The sequence below is a fragment of the Chiloscyllium punctatum genome, chromosome 18, assembly GCF_047496795.1.
Source record: "Chiloscyllium punctatum isolate Juve2018m chromosome 18, sChiPun1.3, whole genome shotgun sequence".
NCBI lineage: Eukaryota > Metazoa > Chordata > Chondrichthyes > Orectolobiformes > Hemiscylliidae > Chiloscyllium > Chiloscyllium punctatum.
In genome coordinates this window covers 33,871,872-33,880,332 of record NC_092756.1, presented here as the reverse complement: position 1 = coordinate 33,880,332, position 8,461 = coordinate 33,871,872, and the positions used below count along the sequence as shown (strand labels likewise).

General features: G+C 45.5%; 3 non-coding genes across 3 annotated transcripts; all 3 read left to right on the top strand.

Annotated features, from left to right (window-relative positions):
• Window positions 1–1,070: 1,070 nt before the first annotated feature.
• Window positions 1,071–1,152, top strand: trnal-aag (transfer RNA leucine (anticodon AAG)). The gene has a single exon. It is a non-coding gene; the product is annotated as a tRNA-Leu (tRNA).
• Window positions 1,153–4,032: 2,880 nt separating this feature from the next.
• trnal-aag (transfer RNA leucine (anticodon AAG)) lies at window positions 4,033–4,114 on the top strand. The gene has a single exon. It is a non-coding gene; the product is annotated as a tRNA-Leu (tRNA).
• A 2,880-nt stretch (window positions 4,115–6,994) lies between these two features.
• On the top strand, window positions 6,995–7,076 carry trnal-aag (transfer RNA leucine (anticodon AAG)). The gene has a single exon. It is a non-coding gene; the product is annotated as a tRNA-Leu (tRNA).
• The last annotated feature ends 1,385 nt before the right edge of the window (window positions 7,077–8,461 follow it).

The following is an 8,461-nucleotide window of genomic DNA, read 5'->3' as shown; positions in this document are numbered from 1 at the left end:
AGGAATCGACAGAGAGGCTACAGAATGACATCGCATCCATTTGGTTTTCTTTAAATCACTGACGAGCAGGAAAATGTAAACGGGTAGGGCGAGTGGGGAAGTGAGGCAGTTGCGGCTCTGGAGAAAGTCCTTCTTTGTGATTCATTCTGCAACCAGAGACGTGACGGTGACTCAGGCGTGAGAGCTCTTCACATCGTGAACAAAAAGCAATCAAGGGCAGTTAGCACCTCTTCCGGAGTGGGGGTGGGGTGAGGTAATTACCTTTTGACTTCTGTTACTATGTTCAGAAACTGCCTTTTGGATTGAGGTGAACAGAAACTGCATTTCTAAAAAGCACCATGGAACTTGTTAAACTTTATTGAGTCGCTTTTTCTCATCGATTCCCACACAGGTTTCCAACTCAGTTGGTATCGATGAGGCTCATGTCCAGGTGTGATAATCTCTGCAGCAAATTGCACGGTTAAGGTAAAAGGCAAGGAAAGTGGCATCTCGAACCGGCCCCGAGGTCAGACCTTCCTCACAATGTAATCTGTCATTCTCGGATTGTAATGCTACCTCCGGTTTTAGGGTGGAACATTCTTTGGGAACCTTATTCTGCAAAACAGACACAGTGACTGAAACTATGCTGCACGGTATGATTTGGGACACGGCCTGCTCAGCTTTGTGCATTTTCCCTGTAGTCCGGTGTGTTTCATGTTCCGTGTCACCGTGAAAGTTGTCCTGTTTCGAACAATGGGTGAAATCATTGAGCAAAGCAAGAATCGAAACTGCAGTAATGTCAAGTAGCTCATGGTAATTTGACCCAATCATAACCGATCATATATTCTCACGCACTCACAGATACATTTGTAGCTGAATCCAGTCTGAGAAGATAGACTCAGCTTACCAGTGATTTTTGTCTGGATTGATGGGCTATCGTTAACTGCTGAGAAATTGATATTGTGGACGCGCACATCCCAGCAGCTGTGCGAGTCGGAGAGGGATCATGGAACCCTTTTCACGTGAGTTTGCATCTGTTGTTATGCAGGAACACAATTGGAAGTGCAAGAAAATGGACTCTCGGGCGTGTTGGTAGTGTGGCCGAGCGGTCTAAGGCGCTGGATTAAGGCTCCAGTCTCAACAGAGGCGTGGGTTCGAATCCCACCGCTGCCATTTCTGCTGAACAGCTCCAACGGAACAGCTGGTTTAAATGTTGTTTCAATCCCTGCCTCATTTCTGTTAAAAACAGAAGAAAAATGAGTTTGCTTCCCAGGGAATTGACTGCGGTGTGGGAAAGTGCCAAATTTTCCAAAGTGTCTCTGCTGTCATGATCGTGTTCGCTTCCCGCGCGGAAAATCGCCAGCAGCTCTACTGTTGCTTTCTGTTCCAGGCAAGTTGAGCTTTTACTGGAACCGAATGGAGACTGTTATTTCATCGTTGTTGCGAAACAGACTCCTCCGGTGACTCGACTCGTCGTTATTTGGTTTTCTGGCCAATGAGAAAATCGTTCATATGTATTTCGATGTCATATGTTATTGAATTTCTCCCACTTCCTTCATTTCCGTCCTGCAGTCATCGGAAGGGAAAGGTAATCTAATCGAGACTGTGATTGGTGAAATTCACTTTTTATGGCCCATTCTTATTATGTTCTTTCTTTGTCTCTTTGCAGCATTGTCTGGGAAGTGGTGGTGCACTCAGGCTCCAGTATGTTTGAAAGAGTAGTTTGGAATTACCCTGTTGTTAGTTGTGTGATTACTTTATGGCTCATGCCCCCCGACACTCTCACATTTAGCATTCATGCTCGCTGTGTCTGAAAATGCATTTGGTTTTCCAGTTTTGTTTGTGTTCCGTGTTAAATGCTTTCTGTTTTGCGATTCGCTCAATACATTACGAATTAACAGGGTTTCTGAGGTAACTTCCAGCTGCAAAAATCCTCAACTGAGAATCTGGGAAACTTTCACGGAGTATGGTCAGTCGGAGCAAAAGTAAGGAAGTCGTTCGTTTCTGCAGTGTTTCACAATGCTACCTTTCCCGTGAGCAGTCCAACAGACTAAATGATTTTGCCACAGACTGCGACGGTAAGCTCCGCAAAAACGTAATTCTTTAAAGCAGGTGTAAGCAACACAACGTTATTGGGGTACACCGCGTGGAAACAGATACTTCGGTGTATCTCGTCCATGCTCACCACATAGCCAAAATTAAACAAGTCCCATTAAACAACGAGCTAACGGAAACAGAAAGGTGAAAGGTAGAATGGCTTCAACTTTCAGTGCTGGATGCCACTGAGCTGCAGCGGGGGCGACCGAGGCTTGTTTTTGTCGTGTCGTGGTCATCACGTTCGCCTTATACGCGAAAAGTCCCCAGTTTGAAACTGGGCAGAAACTGCTTTGTTCTTCAACTGCAGCCTTTTACATGGACAAGAACGCAGCTTTCTTGCTTGATTTCCCAACTTCAAACCTGCCTTCGAGTTTGCTTGAACAAATCTTCTCTCGTAGTGCAGTGCAATGCAATGCAATTCCATTTAATTACTGTGCAAAGCATTGTAAAGTTTTTCTCCAACCTGGTTCTGATCATATGCCATTCTGTTTGAGAGTGTAGTTACCCCCTTCTGATCCTTCCACGAAAAGCATTACCGCATTCGCATTCCTTGCGCAGGCGGCCCGGTTCAAAGACAGAGAAGAAGCTGATGTGCTGGTGTCACAGTGCACCACGGATTCCTCAACTAGTCTGTCTGTCAAATGTATCCCAAAGTCGTCTCTGAAAGACCTCATTTGGAAGGTGTCTGTCGTTATTCAACGTGCGAGAATTGGCACCAGAGGTCCTGAAACATGTTTTGGAGCAGTTCGCACGTCAGTGGCTCATTCAATCAGCAACAGCAATGAAAGAAATTACACTCTCAGAGGAACCTCTGGACCTGTGCTTTCATAGCGTCGCTAGTATTAAGGTGCGCCCCGAGATCTAAGCCACGTTGGAACTGAAACGGAGGAATCGACAGAGAGGCTACAGAATGACATCGCATCCATTTGGTTTTCTTTAAATCACTGACGAGCAGGAAAATGTAAACGGGTAGGGCGAGTGGGGAAGTGAGGCAGTTGCGGCTCTGGAGAAAGTCCTTCTTTGTGATTCATTCTGCAACCAGAGACGTGACGGTGACTCAGGCGTGAGAGCTCTTCACATCGTGAACAAAAAGCAATCAAGGGCAGTTAGCACCTCTTCCGGAGTGGGGGTGGGGTGAGGTAATTACCTTTTGACTTCTGTTACTATGTTCAGAAACTGCCTTTTGGATTGAGGTGAACAGAAACTGCATTTCTAAAAAGCACCATGGAACTTGTTAAACTTTATTGAGTCGCTTTTTCTCATCGATTCCCACACAGGTTTCCAACTCAGTTGGTATCGATGAGGCTCATGTCCAGGTGTGATAATCTCTGCAGCAAATTGCACGGTTAAGGTAAAAGGCAAGGAAAGTGGCATCTCGAACCGGCCCCGAGGTCAGACCTTCCTCACAATGTAATCTGTCATTCTCGGATTGTAATGCTACCTCCGGTTTTAGGGTGGAACATTCTTTGGGAACCTTATTCTGCAAAACAGACACAGTGACTGAAACTATGCTGCACGGTATGATTTGGGACACGGCCTGCTCAGCTTTGTGCATTTTCCCTGTAGTCCGGTGTGTTTCATGTTCCGTGTCACCGTGAAAGTTGTCCTGTTTCGAACAATGGGTGAAATCATTGAGCAAAGCAAGAATCGAAACTGCAGTAATGTCAAGTAGCTCATGGTAATTTGACCCAATCATAACCGATCATATATTCTCACGCACTCACAGATACATTTGTAGCTGAATCCAGTCTGAGAAGATAGACTCAGCTTACCAGTGATTTTTGTCTGGATTGATGGGCTATCGTTAACTGCTGAGAAATTGATATTGTGGACGCGCACATCCCAGCAGCTGTGCGAGTCGGAGAGGGATCATGGAACCCTTTTCACGTGAGTTTGCATCTGTTGTTATGCAGGAACACAATTGGAAGTGCAAGAAAACGGACTCTCGGGCGTGTTGGTAGTGTGGCCGAGCGGTCTAAGGCGCTGGATTAAGGCTCCAGTCTCAACAGAGGCGTGGGTTCGAATCCCACCGCTGCCATTTCTGCTGAACAGCTCCAACGGAACAGCTGGTTTAAATGTTGTTTCAATCCCTGCCTCATTTCTGTTAAAAACAGAAGAAAAATGAGTTTGCTTCCCAGGGAATTGACTGCGGTGTGGGAAAGTGCCAAATTTTCCAAAGTGTCTCTGCTGTCATGATCGTGTTCGCTTCCCGCGCGGAAAATCGCCAGCAGCTCTACTGTTGCTTTCTGTTCCAGGCAAGTTGAGCTTTTACTGGAACCGAATGGAGACTGTTATTTCATCGTTGTTGCGAAACAGACTCCTCCGGTGACTCGACTCGTCGTTATTTGGTTTTCTGGCCAATGAGAAAATCGTTCATATGTATTTCGATGTCATATGTTATTGAATTTCTCCCACTTCCTTCATTTCCGTCCTGCAGTCATCGGAAGGGAAAGGTAATCTAATCGAGACTGTGATTGGTGAAATTCACTTTTTATGGCCCATTCTTATTATGTTCTTTCTTTGTCTCTTTGCAGCATTGTCTGGGAAGTGGTGGTGCACTCAGGCTCCAGTATGTTTGAAAGAGTAGTTTGGAATTACCCTGTTGTTAGTTGTGTGATTACTTTATGGCTCATGCCCCCCGACACTCTCACATTTAGCATTCATGCTCGCTGTGTCTGAAAATGCATTTGGTTTTCCAGTTTTGTTTGTGTTCCGTGTTAAATGCTTTCTGTTTTGCGATTCGCTCAATACATTACGAATTAACAGGGTTTCTGAGGTAACTTCCAGCTGCAAAAATCCTCAACTGAGAATCTGGGAAACTTTCACGGAGTATGGTCAGTCGGAGCAAAAGTAAGGAAGTCGTTCGTTTCTGCAGTGTTTCACAATGCTACCTTTCCCGTGAGCAGTCCAACAGACTAAATGATTTTGCCACAGACTGCGACGGTAAGCTCCGCAAAAACGTAATTCTTTAAAGCAGGTGTAAGCAACACAACGTTATTGGGGTACACCGCGTGGAAACAGATACTTCGGTGTATCTCGTCCATGCTCACCACATAGCCAAAATTAAACAAGTCCCATTAAACAACGAGCTAACGGAAACAGAAAGGTGAAAGGTAGAATGGCTTCAACTTTCAGTGCTGGATGCCACTGAGCTGCAGCGGGGGCGACCGAGGCTTGTTTTTGTCGTGTCGTGGTCATCACGTTCGCCTTATACGCGAAAAGTCCCCAGTTTGAAACTGGGCAGAAACTGCTTTGTTCTTCAACTGCAGCCTTTTACATGGACAAGAACGCAGCTTTCTTGCTTGATTTCCCAACTTCAAACCTGCCTTCGAGTTTGCTTGAACAAATCTTCTCTCGTAGTGCAGTGCAATGCAATGCAATTCCATTTAATTACTGTGCAAAGCATTGTAAAGTTTTTCTCCAACCTGGTTCTGATCATATGCCATTCTGTTTGAGAGTGTAGTTACCCCCTTCTGATCCTTCCACGAAAAGCATTACCGCATTCGCATTCCTTGCGCAGGTGGCCCGGTTCAAAGACAGAGAAGAAGCTGATGTGCTGGTGTCACAGTGCACCACGGATTCCTCAACTAGTCTGTCTGTCAAATGTATCCCAAAGTCGTCTCTGAAAGACCTCATTTGGAAGGTGTCTGTCGTTATTCAACGTGCGAGAATTGGCACCAGAGGTCCTGAAACATGTTTTGGAGCAGTTCGCACGTCAGTGGCTCATTCAATCAGCAACAGCAATGAAAGAAATTACACTCTCAGAGGAACCTCTGGACCTGTGCTTTCATAGCGTCGCTAGTATTAAGGTGCGCCCCGAGATCTAAGCCACGTTGGAACTGAAACGGAGGAATCGACAGAGAGGCTACAGAATGACATCGCATCCATTTGGTTTTCTTTAAATCACTGACGAGCAGGAAAATGTAAACGGGTAGGGCGAGTGGGGAAGTGAGGCAGTTGCGGCTCTGGAGAAAGTCCTTCTTTGTGATTCATTCTGCAACCAGAGACGTGACGGTGACTCAGGCGTGAGAGCTCTTCACATCGTGAACAAAAAGCAATCAAGGGCAGTTAGCACCTCTTCCGGAGTGGGGGTGGGGTGAGGTAATTACCTTTTGACTTCTGTTACTATGTTCAGAAACTGCCTTTTGGATTGAGGTGAACAGAAACTGCATTTCTAAAAAGCACCATGGAACTTGTTAAACTTTATTGAGTCGCTTTTTCTCATCGATTCCCACACAGGTTTCCAACTCAGTTGGTATCGATGAGGCTCATGTCCAGGTGTGATAATCTCTGCAGCAAATTGCACGGTTAAGGTAAAAGGCAAGGAAAGTGGCATCTCGAACCGGCCCCGAGGTCAGACCTTCCTCACAATGTAATCTGTCATTCTCGGATTGTAATGCTACCTCCGGTTTTAGGGTGGAACATTCTTTGGGAACCTTATTCTGCAAAACAGACACAGTGACTGAAACTATGCTGCACGGTATGATTTGGGACACGGCCTGCTCAGCTTTGTGCATTTTCCCTGTAGTCCGGTGTGTTTCATGTTCCGTGTCACCGTGAAAGTTGTCCTGTTTCGAACAATGGGTGAAATCATTGAGCAAAGCAAGAATCGAAACTGCAGTAATGTCAAGTAGCTCATGGTAATTTGACCCAATCATAACCGATCATATATTCTCACGCACTCACAGATACATTTGTAGCTGAATCCAGTCTGAGAAGATAGACTCAGCTTACCAGTGATTTTTGTCTGGATTGATGGGCTATCGTTAACTGCTGAGAAATTGATATTGTAGACGCGCACATCCCAGCAGCTGTGCGAGTCGGAGAGGGATCATGGAACCCTTTTCACGTGAGTTTGCATCTGTTGTTATGCAGGAACACAATTGGAAGTGCAAGAAAACGGACTCTCGGGCGTGTTGGTAGTGTGGCCGAGCGGTCTAAGGCGCTGGATTAAGGCTCCAGTCTCAACAGAGGCGTGGGTTCGAATCCCACCGCTGCCATTTCTGCTGAACAGCTCCAACGGAACAGCTGGTTTAAATGTTGTTTCAATCCCTGCCTCATTTCTGTTAAAAACAGAAGAAAAATGAGTTTGCTTCCCAGGGAATTGACTGCGGTGTGGGAAAGTGCCAAATTTTCCAAAGTGTCTCTGCTGTCATGATCGTGTTCGCTTCCCGCGCGGAAAATCGCCAGCAGCTCTACTGTTGCTTTCTGTTCCAGGCAAGTTGAGCTTTTACTGGAACCGAATGGAGACTGTTATTTCATCGTTGTTGCGAAACAGACTCCTCCGGTGACTCGACTCGTCGTTATTTGGTTTTCTGGCCAATGAGAAAATCGTTCATATGTATTTCGATGTCATATGTTATTGAATTTCTCCCACTTCCTTCATTTCCGTCCTGCAGTCATCGGAAGGGAAAGGTAATCTAATCGAGACTGTGATTGGTGAAATTCACTTTTTATGGCCCATTCTTATTATGTTCTTTCTTTGTCTCTTTGCAGCATTGTCTGGGAAGTGGTGGTGCACTCAGGCTCCAGTATGTTTGAAAGAGTAGTTTGGAATTACCCTGTTGTTAGTTGTGTGATTACTTTATGGCTCATGCCCCCCGACACTCTCACATTTAGCATTCATGCTCGCTGTGTCTGAAAATGCATTTGGTTTTCCAGTTTTGTTTGTGTTCCGTGTTAAATGCTTTCTGTTTTGCGATTCGCTCAATACATTACGAATTAACAGGGTTTCTGAGGTAACTTCCAGCTGCAAAAATCCTCAACTGAGAATCTGGGAAACTTTCACGGAGTATGGTCAGTCGGAGCAAAAGTAAGGAAGTCGTTCGTTTCTGCAGTGTTTCACAATGCTACCTTTCCCGTGAGCAGTCCAACAGACTAAATGATTTTGCCACAGACTGCGACGGTAAGCTCCGAAAAAACGTAATTCTTTAAAGCAGGTGTAAGCAACACAACGTTATTGGGGTACACCGCGTGGAAACAGATACTTCGGTGTATCTCGTCCATGCTCACCACATAGCCAAAATTAAACAAGTCCCATTAAACAACGAGCTAACGGAAACAGAAAGGTGAAAGGTAGAATGGCTTCAACTTTCAGTGCTGGATGCCACTGAGCTGCAGCGGGGGCGACCGAGGCTTGTTTTTGTCGTGTCGTGGTCATCACGTTCGCCTTATACGCGAAAAGTCCCCAGTTTGAAACTGGGCAGAAACTGCTTTGTTCTTCAACTGCAGCCTTTTACATGGACAAGAACGCAGCTTTCTTGCTTGATTTCCCAACTTCAAACCTGCCTTCGAGTTTGCTTGAACAAATCTTCTCTCGTAGTGCAGTGCAATGCAATGCAATTCCATTTAATTACTGTGCAAAGCATTGTAAAGTTTTTCTCCA